The sequence below is a fragment of the Mobula hypostoma genome, chromosome 29, assembly GCF_963921235.1.
Source record: "Mobula hypostoma chromosome 29, sMobHyp1.1, whole genome shotgun sequence".
NCBI lineage: Eukaryota > Metazoa > Chordata > Chondrichthyes > Myliobatiformes > Myliobatidae > Mobula > Mobula hypostoma.
Window position 1 is genome coordinate 13,656,352 of NC_086125.1, and position 16,830 is coordinate 13,673,181.

Here is a 16,830-nt window from a genome sequence, read left to right on the forward strand (position 1 = left end):
GAATCTGGTGGTGAATCTCTACCTCCTGCCCTGTGGTAGCTACATGAATGTGAGCGGTGGGAACCCTTGATGATAGATGCTGCCTTCTTGAGGCAGTGCCTGCTGTCAGTGGTGCAGAGGGCTTGAGATGGACCAGTTTCCGTCCACCGCTCTCTGCAGCCTCCAGCGTTCCTGTGTGTGGCCTTTGCCATACCACGCCATGATGCAACCTGTAAGGATACTTTCAATGGTATCATTTGTACAGGCTCGTTACAGTCTGCGGTGAAATGCCAAATTTCCTGAAGCTTCTGGGAGAGTCAAGATGCTGCCGTGCCTTCTTTGAGACAATGCGCTGGGCACAGGACACGTCATGCAAGATGTTAATGCCAAAGGACCTGAAGCTGCTTGCTCTTTCCACCTCTGACCCAACGTTGAGAATCGGCACCTGTTCACACGATTTCCCCTTTCTGAAGTCAATGATGAGCTCTTTGGCTTTGCGGACACTGAGTGTTAGCTTGTTATCCCGGTAGCACTCAGTCAGATTCTCCATTTCCCTCCTCACCATCACCATCTATCATTCGGCCAACAATGGCAGTGTTATTGGTGAATTTGTGAATGGTATTGGAGCTGTGCTTAGGAAGGAGTGATGCCTCTCTCCCCTTGTGAGTGAGAGAGAGAGAGAGCCTGCGGCATGTTGAACTGTTTGGTGAACACTGGGTTTTGATGGGCTGTAGATCTTTGGGGGATTTGCTGTTGCTTGCATGGAGGGTGGTGGGGGTGCTGACGCTTTCAGCTGGAATGAGAGGGGGAGGGGTCTTGGGGGTTCTTACTTTTTTTTGTCATTCATTCTTTGGGGTTTTTCTTCTGTTTCGTGGATGTCTGTGGAGAGTGAGAATTTTAGGATGTATGCTGTATACATTCTCTGATATTAAATGGAATCTTTGAACCACAAAGTTGTGAGCATAAAGAGAGTTGAACAGTAGGCTAAGCACGCAGCCTTATGTGGTAGAGCCTGTGTTGATGGTGAGGAGGACATGTTATTACTGATCAGTACTGAGTGTTGTTTGCCAATGAGGAAGTCAGGCCTCCTGTTGCAAAGAGATGTACAGAGCCCCCCATGACTTGCAGCTTGAGTAGCAGAACTTATTACAGAATTAAAGGATGTTCTCTCAATAATTTTTCTTTCATAGAAAAAAGGTGGTGTGGAGAATCATAACAAACAGATAATCTGGATAAAATCAATCTAAGTCATTATTATCACTGTGGTAAATAGGCTGACTGACATCACTCGATCACCTCTGCTCTTGCTGAGAATCCCATAATCCACCAACCAGGAATAAAGGACAGGTAATGGGTAGGTTGGGTTGTTCCAACAGGAAGGATTTCCCCTCAGTGCACCCAAGATGTACCCACTGGGAAGACTGCTCCCAGATAGTTTTCAATTAATTCCATGGTTATTGTCCACAGCAAAATATTTGCTGCTGTGTTTATTGGGAAACACATGCTGGAGGAACTCAGCAGGCCGGGCAGCACCTATGGAAGTGAATAAACGGTTGGCGTTTCGGGCTGAGACCCTTCATAAGGACTGGAAAGGAAGGGGGAAGACACTAGAAATCCCGTCCTGATGAAGGATCTCGGCCCGAAACGCTGACAGTTTATTCATTTCTAGATGCTCCCTGACCTGCTGAGTTCCTCCAGCATTTCTGGATTTCCAGTCTCTTGTGTTTATGATTTGTGGATGACTCCTCAGCACAACAGCATCCTGCATTCATTCTGTTCAGGGTCGGCAAGGGCTGAAAATGTTTTGCTGAGAGCAACACCAGTTACTTCTATTGATGAACTGAATCTTGGTAGGTTGCTGGCAGGGCTGGGAGATCCAGTAAGGGTATCCTGTAAATTTGAAGAGGCCATTTGTAAAACAGGCCTATGTATTTTTAACGATCTTCGATCTCTGCTCAAAACATTTTTGTTCTCTTGCCCTTATTCACACTCCTGCCTTCAGTACTTTCTTTTCTAATAAATTAATCCATGTCTCTCAAGCATGTTGCATACAAATTCAATGTTAATTAAAATTTTTAATGATTTTTTTAATGCATTTAGTGCTCATTAAGTTAGATATTAGTGCTGGGGAATAGGTTGTTTTTATTATCTCAGGCACCTACTGCCAGCGTCAGGCAATTAGAAAACAAGTACAGCGCAGCTACCTCCAACAGTGAAGAAAGGGAGATTTACATTTATATAATGCCTTTCATGACCTCAGGACATCCCAAAGTACTTTGCAGCCAATTTTAACACAGCAAGGCCCCACAAACAACAATCAACAAAATTACCAGTTTCTTTCCTGATGTTGGTCGAGGTATAAAAAATTGACCAGGACTTCTTTCCAAAATAGTACCATGGGGGTCTTCTACATGCGTCCGAGAGGGCAGACAATTTGGCACCTCAGCTGAAGGATGGGAGCTGTCACTGTGCAGCACTCCCTCAGTACTGAGTGGCAGCAATCACTTTGATTATGGGCTCCAGTCTCTGGAGTGAAACTTGAAATGACGAAGTGCTGATCTAGGTGAGAGTGCCCATTGAACTGGGCCTCAGTGCAGAGAATACACTTGGTTCCTGCAGCCTGGATTGTTTTCAGTTAACACACTTTGTGGCTAATCCCAGTAAAAGGGTTTGATTGTCCCAGCGATGGGCTAATGCTTACCAGAAAACAGACTGTGGGCTCCCAGCAGATTCAGAGGTCAACATTTCCCTTACTGTAAAACCTATTGCCTTATTGTGTAATCCACCTTCAGTGGTGACACCCACACAGGTTTTGCTTAGAGAGCCTAAAGTATTACATTTATTATCAAACTATGGCTTCTTGAGATTTGTCTCCTTACAGGCAGCCACAAAACAAGAAACCCAAAAGAACCTTTTAAAAAAAGACCAACACACACCCAATGCATGGAGAGAGAAAAGAATTGTTAAAAAAAAAGACACAAATCGTGCAAATGACAAAAGCAAGCAACAGTATTCAGAACGAAAGTGGGTCCATAGACACAAAGCCCGGAGCAGGCCCACAGCCTCAGTTCATCACACAGAGGAGCAAGATGGTGCTGAGCTTGCAGATATGAAGCCCGGAAGAGCTGAAGTAGGCCCACAGCCTAGTGCAGCGAAGAGAGGGGCAAACGGCACAGAGCAGTGACCAGACACCGGCCCGACCATCGCCTCCGGTCCCAACACTCTGCCTTTTCAATCCACCTGGCCCAGCTTTTAAATCAGTTACAATTCGGGTCATTCCTCACTTAGTGACCCAGGCCCTGTCGTTTCTTTACACTCCAGACCTGGACTCTGCCGCCATGTCTCGCCCGTACCCGACCTTTCCAAATCGGCCTGGCGCTTCGATCGATCAAAGCTTGCTCTTGGTTTAGGTGGATATCTATCTCCTCTCATTTAGATATATCCAATGAAGCAATAGACGAAAAGGACTACAGCTTATAATTTAAATTACCTTTTAATTGTATCAGTTTCACAAATGGCTTTAATTGCTATTAAAACTTATGGAAAGGGAATCAGGGAAGAAAGAAATTCAGGAGAAATGTGGCATAAGTCTCCCAGCCTCTCGCTCACAGCTGCTAGAGACGATGTCTGCGTGTGGTGGTCTCTCACTTGATGCTTCCGGCGGAAGGTCCTGCACTCAAATGATCTCTCTCCCCCTCGACGCCAGAGCAAGGTGTAATCGACGCAGATTGTAGATTTGGACCCTAATTCAGGTCATGATGTGTTCAAGTTCCAGTTCTGTTCGGGCAGCTCGATTTTTCGTTACTACTTCTGGGCGATTTTTGAATCGGAGCGACCCACAGACAATGAGCACTGAGCTGAAACGAATTGGGAGGAGGACAAGATGGCGGCGCGATGCAGCTTGGGGGGCCACTCCGGTGAATGATATCTATAATCTGTCAGGTAGGGTGCCGTGCACAATCCTGATTTGATGGAGACAGACGTGAGAGAATGGAGGAACATCTGGAGAAACTTCTGAAATGCCTGTTTCGCTGCCGCTGTTACTGTGTGATCCAGAATCTCCGGAGGGGAAGGCCCCGAGTCCTCAGCTTTGCTTGTTGCTCGGCGGCCGGGACGGGGTCGAAACGCTCGGCAGAGATGGTGCTCGGTGCTTGGTGCCGAAGGGCTGGTTGGAGGCTCGAAGTTTTCAGATGGACTGAGAGTCGGCTGTGGTCGGGTGCTTCCAATGCATCGACAGTTGTCGGTGCCTGGTGGTTTATGGCAGAGAGAGTTTCTCCCTTCTGCAGCCTGCTATCGGGGACCATTGGGAGTCAATCGGAACTTTGAGACTGTTTTTTACCGTTCCCATGGTCTGCTCTTTATCAAATTATGGTATTGCTTTGCACTGCTGTAACTATATTATAAATATGCGGTATTGTCAGTGTTAGTCTTTGGTTTGTCCTGTTTTTTTTGTGATATCACTCTGGAGAACATTGTATCATTTCTTAATGCATGCATGAGCTTCTAAATGATAATAAACGAGGACTGAGTGTCCTCATAATCTAATCTAAGTACCTCTTTTGATTTTGTGTGCTATATTCTGCGTTTTCGCTTGTTTTTCTTGTTACCATTTGCATGAACTTTTCTCACGTGGGGAGGGGAGGGGGGGTTGATGTTTGATTATTTTTTCTCTGAATGGGTTGGTTCCATGGTTCTCTGTTTTGTACACTCTGTGGGGAAGACAAATCTCATACTTTGATAATAAATGTACTTTGAATCTTTGAAGATTGGGTTCACTGCTGCTGCTGGACAAATCACATGTGGCGATGAGTAAGGCTGCCAAAGCCAGGTAGGGCACTCGATTGACTTGGTGCCACAACAAACTCTGAGTCAACATTAGCAAAACTAAAGAGCTTATTGTTGACTTCAGGAAGGGAAAGGAGGTGATCAATGGTTAAGAGTGTCAGCAGTTCTGAATTTCGGGGTGTTAACATATCAGATGACTTGTTCTGTGCCCACATAGGTGCAGGTCATAAAGGTACCAGAGTCTTTACTTTCTTAGGAGGCTTGTCAGTGGACACTTCAACAAACTATTGTGGGTGTATTGTTGAGAGTATTCTGACTGATTGCATCATGGTCTGGTAGGGCAATTCCAATACACAGGAACCTAAGAAGCTGCAGGGAGTCTATCAACACATCACGGGCACATTCCTTTTCACCATCAGTAGTATCTACAAGATGTGCCACCTTGAGAAAGCAACACCCGTCATCAAAGGTCCCCACCATCGGGACCATGCCATCTTTTCACAGCTACCATTGGGCAGAAGATACAGAAGCCCGAAGCCTGAAGTCCCACGCCACTAACTTCAAGAACAGCCATTTCCTTTCAACTATTTGGTTCATGGGCCAACCTGCAAAACCCTCATCACCAATACAGTTTAGCAACGTGACCAATCCAAACACTTTGCACTAAAGTGGGCTTAGTGTTGGTTGCTTGTCTCCAATTGCCGGTGAGATATCAACCACCTCGATTTCAGCACTCCTCTATCCTCCTCCAACCTGACCCCTTCCAAACGCACTGCTCTCCACTCTCTCTGCACCAGTCCCAACCTTCCCATCAAACCCACGGACAAATGGAGTGCTGTTGTAGTGTGGTGCACTGAGCTCCACCTTGCTGAGGCCAGGCAACAACTCTCAGACACCTCCTCATACCAACCCCTCGAGGAGGATCGCACTTCACACCATCAGAAAACTGTCTCAGGCACCATCGCTGGCCTCACCCACTCTGGAGAACTCCCAGCCTCTGCCACCAAAACTCATAATCCTTTACCCTCCATTGCTCGCTTCTCCTACTCAAAATCCACAAACCGGACTGTCCGGGCAGGCCTATTGTCTCTGCCTGTTCCAGCCCTACTGAACTCGTGTCCTCATACCCCGATTCCATTCTACCCCCCTTGGTTCAGTCCCTTCCCACCTACATCCGCGACGCCTCTCATCCCCTCTATCTCCTCAGTAACTTTCAATTCCCTGGCCCTGACTGCCAGTCCCGAAGAAGGGCCTCGGCCTGAAATGTTGATTGTGTATTCTTTTCCATGGATGCTGCTCGACCTGCCGAGTTCCTCCAGCATTTAGTCTGTGACGCTTTAGTTTTGTATTGTTCTTATTGTGTTTTACTCTTGAAAATTGTATATAATTTATAATTATGTATTTTCTTATGAATGCTCTTTAAATGATGCAATGTGCTTGTGATGTAACTGCAAGTAAGTATCTTCATTGCATCTATGCATACATGTACCAGTGCATATGACAAAAAACTCAACTTGGATTTATATTCCAGAGACTTGTGCAAAACACCTATGCAATTGCTCCAAGACTGAGGCGCCGCAGAGTGGGCACTGCTTCTACCCCTCAGCTGGACATAACAGATCCTCTGACACCATTTTGAAGGAGGCCAGGAGAGTTTCCCGAGGAGTCCTGGACAATATCTAACATTACTAAAACAGGTTGTCTGGTGGTTAACCTCAGTGCTGAATATGGGAGTATGCTCTGTGCAAACTGGCTGTCACGTTCTCTGCGTTAGACCAATTACTGCACTTCAGAACTATCTTGTTGGCTCCAACTTACTCGAGGCAGACGTATGTAAATACAAGTTTGCTCTTTTTCTTTTTCTCTTAGTAATTTATTCAAATAGTGTTATAATTCCTGCCTCCACTAGTCAAAAAGCAAACTATGATTTAATACTTCTCTGCTGGAAAAACATCCCTGGACACCTTAGAGTCACTGGGTCATAGGGAAGTACAACACAGTCATGGGCCCTTTGGCCCATCTGGTCCATGCTGAACCATTTAAACAGCCTGTTCCTGTCCACCTGCACCTGGACCATAGCCCTCCATACCCCTACCATCCATGTACCTATCCAACCTTAACGCTGAAATCCAGTTTGCATGCACCTCTTGTGCTGGCAGCTTGTTCCACGCTCTCACCAGCCTCTGACTGAGGAAGTTCCCCCCTCTTGTTCCCCTTAAACTTTTTACCTTTCACCCTTAACCCATGACATTTTGTTTTCTCGCGATAACTCCTCAGTTTATGCCCCCTCGACACGGAATCAGCAGGGATGATCTGACACGATTAACCCTGTCATAGCCAGTAATTAATCGGCCAAATTTCTTTGATGTTCAGGACGGATCCAAAAATATTTTTTTTTGTGTGGTGCTTGGCTTTGGTGATATTTCAGTGTATTTAGGAAAACCATAGGATTGCAGTGTGGGAAGTGCACGGCAGACGCTCATAACAAAGGATATGCAATTTAGATCGTGTAGAATGTGTGCAAGATGATATACAATGCGTGAGTCAGATGATGCTATAAATATGTATGGATGATGAAAGCTGATTGTGTAGGATGTACGTGGGATGGCAGAGACTGATACTGAAGGGCATTTAGAGATAATCTCGGGCATTATATATGTTTCTACAGTGGCATTACAAAGGGCATGTATAGGATGACAGAGTGTAGAGTGTGCAAAATGCTCCCTTAAATCAGAGATGGAGGCATCTGCCTTTTGTGCCAAGGTGAGATCACTTCAGGGTGGAGCAGCAGCACTTTATATTCTGTCTGGATTTCCTCCAACCTGATGATATGAATATCGATTTCTCCTTCCAGTGAACAAAATCCACGCCCCCCAGCCCTTTCCCACTCTGACCTTTTACTTCTTCACACCTGCCTATTACTTTCCCCTGGCCCCCTCCTCTTCCCCTTTCTCCTTTGGTCCACTCTCCTCTCCTATCAGGTTCTTTCTTCTCCAGCCCTAGACCTTTCCCACCCATCACCTTCCAGCTAGCCTGTTCTCCCCTCTCCCCACCGTTTCATTCAGGCACCTCCCCACTTCCCTCTCGGTCCTGAAAAAGGGTCTTCACCCAAAACGTCAACTGTTTATTCATTTCCTTAGATGTTCCTTGACCTGGTGAGTTCCTCCGGTATTTTGTATGCTTTACGGGGGACATGTAAGGTGCCGTTAGGTAACGTGTGTGGTCTTTTTCTTTTTCTTTCAGGGCTGACAATACATACTCATGTGTCCAGGTGTGACCTCCAGAAGGCTATTGTGAAAGCAAAGTGGCAATACTAGGCTTAAATTCTGCACGGAGGCATAGACTTCCCCTAAATTCACTTGGTCCATTTCTGACACCTCTTCCCCCTTTCTCGATCTCTCTCTCGCTCTATCTTATGAGACAAACTGTCTACTGACATCTTTTATACACCTACCCATTCCTATCTTGTCTATACCTCTTCCCGCCTGCCTCCTGTAAAAATGCTATTCCCTTTTCTCAGTTCCTTCAGCACCACCACATCGGTTCCTGGGATGAGGCGTTCCGTTCCAGGAATTCAGAGATGTCCTCCTTCTTCAAAGTAAGAGGTATCCCTTCCTCCACCATTAATGCTCCCCTCACTGCACCTCCTCCATTTCGACACTCAACCCACCTCCCCATCACCTTCAAGGATAGAGTTCCTCTTGTCTTCACCTGCTACCCCATGAGCCTCTGCATCTAACACATCATTCTCCACGATTTCCACCATCTTCAGCATGACCCTACCACCAAACACATCTTTACCAACTCCCTCCCACTCTCCATTTTCTGCAGGGATCACTCCCTCCTTGATTCCCTTGCCCATTTGTCCCTCCTGGCAGAGAACTTTGCAAGTGACGGGAATGCTAGACCTGCCTATTCACTTCCTCCCTCACCTCCATTCAGGGCCACAAACTGTCCTTCCAGCTGAAGCAACACTTCACCTGTGAAGCTTCTGGTGCTTCCGATGCAGCCTCCTCTACCTTGCTGAGACACAGCATAAATAGGGGGTTTGCTTCGTGGAGAACCTCCGCTCCATCCGCCAAAAGCAGAATTTCCCCGCGGCCAACCATGTTAAATCTGATTCCCATTCCCATATGTCAGTCCATGACCTCCTCTTTTGCCACGATGAGGCCACACTCAGGGTGAAGGAGCAACACCTCATATGAATTGAATTTGAATTGACTTTATTGCTTACATCCTTCATACACATGAGGAGTAAAAACCTTTACGTTACATCTCCGTCTAAATGTGCAATGTGCAATTTATAGTAATTTGTAATAAATAGTATGTACAACAGGACAGTCAATATAACATAGGAATACCATTGTATCAGTGTGAATTAATCAGTCTGATGGCCTGGTGGGAGAAGCTGTCCCGGAGCCTGTTGGTCCTGGCGTTTATACTGTGGTATTGTTTCCCGAATGGTAGCAGCTGGAACAGTTTGTGGTTGGGGTGACTCAGGTCCCCAATGCTCCTTCAGGCCCTTTTTACACACCTGTCTTTGTAAATGTCCTGGATAGTGGGAAGTTCACATCTACAGATGCGCTGGGCTGTCCGCACCACTCTCTGCACAGTTGAGGGAATTCCATCTCGGTAGCCTCTAACCTGATGGCATGAACAACAGTTTCTCCTTCCGGTAATCTTTTTCCCCTCCCCTTTCGCTCTTCTTCTATTCCTCACCCTAGCTGCTCACCTTTTCTCCTCACCTGGCTATCACCCCCCACTGGTGTTTCTACTTCTTCCATTTCTCCCATGGTCCACCCTTTTCTCCAATCAGATCCCTTCTTCTCCGGCCCCTCACGTTTCCCACCCACCTGGCCTCATCTATCAGTGTCTAGCTTGTCCTCCTTCCCCTCCCTCCAATTTTTTTATTCTGGAGTCTTCTCCCCGTCCGTTCCAGTCGTGAAAAAAGGGTCTCGGCCTGAAACATGGACAGTTTATTCATTTGAGTAGAGGCTGCCTGACCTGCTGAGTTTCTCCAGCACCTTGCATGTAGTTCTAGACTGAACTGGAGTCATTGGTGGACACTCGATTGCACAATATAACTTCCGACAAGGTGAGATCAGTTAGCATAAGCGGGAATGACCCATCACTTGTGGGTGAGTTTAATATCCTTTATACACACGGTGATAGGGGTAACTATGACACAGTCACACAAGCCTCCCCCCACCCCCACCACATATCTAGATGACCCTCTAATCTGTCTCTGAGGGCAACGATCAGGCATCCCCCGAGAGGGTGAATCCACAAATGAGATCTGGTCCATGTTTGATACCTGCCCAAATACTAAAAATCTGTGTGATCCAACTTGCTGAGTTTTTACAGACATAGTCAGTCTCCTTTCTGTGGCCTGATGTTCTGAAAAGGCATGTGCCCATGAAAGGCTTGGTCACCTGCTCAATAACGACTGTCTGATTGTGCTTAAGTCAACCATAATGAAGTGTTTCGAGAGGCCACTCAGGATGCAGATCAACTTCTGCCTCAGAGATTACCTGGATCTGCTTTAGTCTGCCTACCACCAAAACAGTTCAACAGCAGATCAGATTAGATTAGATATATTTATCTGAGTTTCTCCAGCATCTTGGGTGCGTGATTCTGTACGCGTACATTTAAAAATACAGTGAAATGCGTCATTTTGCGCCAACGACCAGCACAGTCCAGGGACATGCTGGGGCAGCCCATAAATGCTTCTGGCGCCAACATAGCATGCCCACTGCTTACTGACCCGTACACCTTTGGAATGAGAGAGGAAACCAGAGCACCTGGAGGGAACCCTAGTAGTGACAGGAAGAACGTACAAACTCCTTGGTAGGAATTGAATCACTCTGCTGTGGACCATCTGGGCAGCAGAAACTCGTACATCAGCCTGTTTTTCATCAACTGCAACTTGGTGTTCAACTTAGCATTCATCAAGCTTCAAGTCTGGTCCTCTGTATCTCCATCCACAGCTAGATAGTTGACTTCTTCCTTGGCAGACCTCAACGAGTGAGGATTGGTAATGTCTCCTCATTAGCCATCTACACAGGTGCGCCTCAAGGCTGTGTGCTCTGTTCTCTGTACACGTAACTGCATGACTATGCACAGCTCCAGTTCCAAATGTAAATTTGCTGCTGTTGTTGGACACATCACATGTGGCGATGAGTCAGGCCTGATAGGGGCACCCTGTTGAGTGGTGTTTAAACCTTAGCTCGATGTCAATAAAACTAAAGGGCTTCAGGAAGGGGAAGCGGGGCAAATAATGCAGCAGTCTGTATTGCGGGAACGGCAGTGGAGTCAGCAGCTTTAAGCTCCTGGGAATTAACCCAGCACACAGATGCAATCACACACTGTCTTTAACAATGCTGTTAAGGAGGTATGGCTTGTCACTGAACTCTCTAACGAACTCCAACAAATATACTGTTGAAAGTATCCTGATTGATCGCAGCATGGTCTGGTAGGGCACTTCAGATGCACAGGAACCTGAGAAAAAAGTAGTGGACTCAACCCAATACATCACGGGCACCTCCCACCTCAGCATCAGTAATATCTACGGGAGGTGTTGCCACAGGAAGGCAACGTCTATCATCAATGATCCCAACAATCTGGGCCATGCCATCTTTACGCAGCTCTTATCAAGCAGGAGGTACAGAAGCCTGAAGCCCTACACCATCAGCTTCAAGAACAGCTGCTTCCCTTCATCCATTCAGCACCTAAACCGACCGCACACCCCTAATCACTACACTATTGCCACTTCAATGACTTTGCACTAAAATTGACTTTGCTATTTTGTCCTAATTGCATTCTTTTAGTGAAAAGTGTGTACATGTTAAATTTCTGTTTTTCTTGTGAATATAAAAATACGATGCTGCAGGGTGCAAGTTTTTCATTGCACCTGTGCATACATGTACATATGAAGGACAATAACCTCGATGAAGGATAGAATGGGTTGTGTGCACACACATAGACCATTGATTTAGTTCTCCTGTCCAAGACCGGAAGAAGCTGCAGAGGATCGTGAACACAGCCCAGCACGTCACACAAACCAATCTTCCGTCCTTGGACTCACTTTACACCGCACGCTGTCGGAGCAGTGCTGCCAGGATAAACAAGGACACGACCCACCCAGCCAACACACTTTTCGTCCCTCTTCTCTGCAGGAGAAGGCTCAGGAGCTTGAAGACTCGTACAGCCAGATTTAGGAACAGCTCCTTTCCAACTGTGATAAGACTGCTGAACGGATCCTGACCCGGATCTGGGCTGTACCCTCCAAATATCCGGACCTGCTTCTTGGTTTTTGTGCACTACCTTACTTTCCCTTTTCAATTTTCTATTTGTGATTCATAATTTAAATTTGTACTATTTACTATCGATTTGTACTCCAGGGAGCACAAAGCACAGAATCAAATATCGCTGTGATGATTGTACGCTCTAGTATCAATTGTTTGGTGATAATAAAGTAAAGTAAGTAGTGATTTATTGGAAGGTGGCAGGGGAGTTGCATGGCCTCAGTCATGGTGAGGATTAGGCCTCAAGCCGCGGTGTCGCCTATTTACAGCCACCCAGGAGAGAGGCATTGGCGTCGGTGTGCTCCACCAGAATGCCGCAGATGGTGCAGTGCGGTGTTCAAGCTGGAGTAGGTGCTGCCCCCCAGTGTTCGCTCAGCAGAAGACAAGCCATATTGTGTTTGACTGCACACTGCTGCAATATTCATGGACTCAAAGTCTTGGACTATAATTAGATTATGAGAACACTCAGTCCTCTTTTAATTGTCATTTAGAAATGCATACATGCACTAAGAAATGATACAATGTTTCTCCAGAGTGATATCACAGAAAACAGGGTAAATCAAAGACTAACACTGACAGAACCACATAATTATAACGAATAGTTACAGCAGTGCAAAGCGATCCCATAATTTGATGAAGAACAAACCATGGGCACGGTAAATAAAGTCTCAAAAGTCCCCGAGTCCCCGATAGCAGCAGCAAAAAGGAGAATCTCCCTGCGATAAACCTCCAGGCACCGTCAACTTGCCGATGCCTTGGAAGCTGCTGACCACAGCCGACACTGAGTCCATTCGTCTGAAAACTTCGAGCTTCCAACTAGCCTCTCCGATACAGCCTCCCGAGTGCCATCCTCTGCCGAGTGCCTTCGACCTCGCCCCGGCCGCTGAAACAAGCAAAGTAGAGGATTTCGAGGCCTTCAGCTCCAGAGATTCCGGTTACCACACAGTAGCAGCGGCCGCGAAGCGGGCATTTCAGAAGTTTACCAGATGTTCCTCCGTACTCTCACGTCCGTCTCCATCAAATCAGAATTGTGCACGGTCCCTTACTTGACAGATAACAGACATCACCACTGAAGTGGCTGCAATTTTGTGTGACTGTATTTTACTGATATCTTATATGTGCTATACGTGCGGGGTGCTGTGTGTAACAGTTTCCCATTTCAGTCTGCTACAGCTGAGAACCTCAACTACATCTAAGGTCTGTACAGTTAGTAATATCGTTTTAAGGCGATTTAAAAATCTATCAGTATTTAAAGTCGATGTAAATCAAATGGTCTCTGGTCACTGGTGCAGACAGCAGAAGAGACGATGCCACTCTAATTTAAAAGTTCATCTAAGGAAGCTTGGCCTTCCACTCCCAATATCGACCACCTTACTGGCAAATATACAGTCTCTGCTAAATAAAATCGAAGATCTTCAATAAAATTGAAGATCGAAGATCACTGTACCAAAGGGACATTGGAAGCTGTTGCATTTTTTGTTTCACAGAATCTTGGTTACCCCCTGCCTTTCTGGACGCAGTGATACAGCTTGATGGTTTCACAATACACCACCAAGATAGGCCTGCTGAGTCTTTCAAAGGCAGAGGAGGTGGAGTATGCTTTATGATCAACTCCCCGTGGTGTACAAACGCTGTGGTTCAGTCCCAGTGCTGCTCACCCAACCTGGAACACTTCACGATCAAGTGTCGTCCATTTTATCTGCCACGGGAGATTTCAGCCATCATCTTGGTAGCAGTGTATCTCCCACCTCAGGCCAGTGTAAAATAGGCTCTGGATGAACTCAGCAACACAATAAACTGGCATGAAACAGCATATACTGATGCCTTCCCATCATTTTGGGGGATTTTAATCAGCCCAGCTTGAAAAGGTCTCTAATTATTACCAATGAATCATTTGTAGTGCCAGAGGAACCAACACACTGGACCACTGTTACGCCACCATCAAGAGAGCTTACCGCGCTATTCCATTCCCACACTTCGGTAAGTCTGATCACCTGGCTGTACTTCTACTCCCTGAGTATGGACAGAGACAGAACACTGCAGCACCAGTCATGAGGACCAAGAAGTTATGGAAAAGGGATAGTAGCGTAGGAGGGGAATTAAGTGTTATCGGGAAAAGGCAGACACAGTTGAAGTCAGAAGTTTAGATACACCTTAGCCAAATACACTTAAACTCAGTTTTTCACAATTCCTGACATTTAATCCTAGAAAACATTCCCTGTCTTAGGTCAGTTAGGATCACTACTTTATTTTAAGAATGTGAAATATCAGAATAATAGTAGAGAGAATGATTTATTTCAGCTTTTATTTCTTTCATCACATTCCTAGTGGGTTGGAAGTTTACATACAGTTTGTTAGTATTTGGTAACATTGCCTTTAAGTTGTTTAACCTGGGTCAAACATTTTGGGTAGCCTTCCACAAGCTTCTCACGATAAGTTGCTGGAATCTTGTTCCATTCCTCCGGACAGAACTGAGTTAGGTTTGTAGGCCTCCTTGCTCGCTCACGCTTTTCCAGTTCTGCCCACAAATTTTCTATCGGATTGAGGTCAGGGCTTTGTGATGGCCGCTCCAATACCTTGACTTTGTTGTCCTTAAGCAATTTTGCCACAACTTTGGAGGTATGCTTGGGGTCATTGTCCATTTGGAAGAGCCATTTGCGACCGAGCTTTAACTTCCTGGCTGATGTCTTGAGATGTTGCTTCAATATATCCACATAATTTTCCTTCCTCATGATGCCATCTATTTTGTGAAGTGCACCAGTCCCTCCTGCAGCAAAGCACCCCCACAACATGATGCTGCCTCCCCCATGCTTATTGATTGGGATGGTGTTCTTCGGCTTGCAAGCCTCACCCTTTTTCCTCCAAACATAACGATGGTCATTATGGCCAAACAGTTCAATTTTGTTTCATCAGACCAGAGGACATTTCTCCAGAAAGTAAGATCTTTGTCCCTATGTGCAGTTGCAAACTGTAGTCTGGCTTTTTTATGGTGGTTTTGGAGCAGTGGCTTCTTCCTTGCTGAGCAGCCTTTCAGGTTATGTCGATATAGGACTCGTTTTACTGTGGATATAGATACTTGTCTACCTGTTTCCTCCAGCATCTTCACAAGGTCCTTTGCTGTTGTTCTGGGATTGATTTGCATTTTTCGCACCAAAGTACGTTCATCTCTAGGAGATAGAATGCATCTCCTTCCTGAGCGGTATGACGGCTGTGTGGTCCCATGGTGATTATACTTGCGTACTATTGTTTGTACAGATGAACGTGGTACCTTCAGGCATTTGCAAATTGCTCCTAAGGAGGAACCAGACTTGTGGAGGTCCACAATTTTTTTTTAGAAAAAAAAATCTTGGCTGATTTCTTTTGATTTTGTTTGTAATCTTCTGACCCACTGGAATTGTGATATAGTCAATTAAAAATGAAATAATCTGTCTGTTAACAATTGTTGGAAAAATTACTCGTGTCATACACAAAGTAGATGTCCTCAACATCTTGCCAAAACTATAGTTTGCTAATATGAAATCTGTGGAGTGGTTAAACAATGAGTTTTAATGACTTCAACCTAAGTGTATGTAAACTTTTGACTCCAGCTGTAGGTGGAGATGAGTCGATGGCCAGATCAGCCATGATCTTATTGAATGGTGGAGCAGGCTTGATGGGCTCCTATTTCTTATGTTCTAAGGGAGGTACTGGACCACTTACAGGACTGCTTTGAATCAGTGGAATAGACTGTATTCAGGGATTCATCTTTTGAGTCTGAAAGAGTACACCACAGCTGTCACAGACTTCATTAAAAACCGGTGTGGATGAGTCTGTGCCTACAAGAACATACCCAAATCAAAAGCTGTGGATGAACCAGGAGGTTCGTAGTCTGCTGAGAGCTAGTTTTGCAGCATTCAAGTCTAGCGACCCAGGTCTGTACAAGAAACCCAGGTATGACTTGCGGAGGACTAGCTCAAGAGCAAAGGAACAATTCCAAACGAGGTTGGAGGCGGAATCAGATGAACATTGACTCTGGCAGGGTTTGCAGACCATTACTTCCTACAAAGTGAAACCTAACATCATGAATGGCAGTGATGTTTCACTCCCGGATGAACTCAATGCCTTGTATGTCCACTTAAAAGGGAGAGTAAAGCTACAGCAATGAGGATCCCTGCAGCACTTGGCGACCTTTTGATTTCTGTCTTGAAGGCCAACATCGGGCTGTCTTTCGAGAGGGTAAACACTCAAAAGGCCCTGATGGAGTCCCTTGTAGGGCTCTGAAAACAGTCTGGCTGCAAGTGATGGGTAGGCGGTGGGGGGGTGGGGAGATACAAAGGCTGTGAACAGGATAACAATGGGAGATGCTGCCTGGCCTGCTGCGTTCACCAGCATTTTTTATGTGTGTTGCTAACAATGGGACTATTGTTTAAAGAGGGAATTGGAAAGGCAAACTAAGAAGAGGTGAATCATCCAGTGTCTTTGGAGTATACATCAATGATTGGAACTTATTTGAGGGCGATAAGTAGATATGTTTTATTTGTCACATGTTTGGTAGATTACAAATGACATGAAAATTGGCAGTTTGATGCAGAACTGGTTTGAGTGAGTACAAAGTAGCTGACAAGAATTAAATCTAAACTCAAGAGATCCTGCAGATGCCGGAAACCCAGAGCAAACACACATGGGTTAGGCAGCATCTATGGAGAGGAATAAGCAGTCAAATTTTCAAGTTGAGATTCCGCATCAGGACTGGAAAGGATGGGAAGAGAAACCAGAAAAAGAA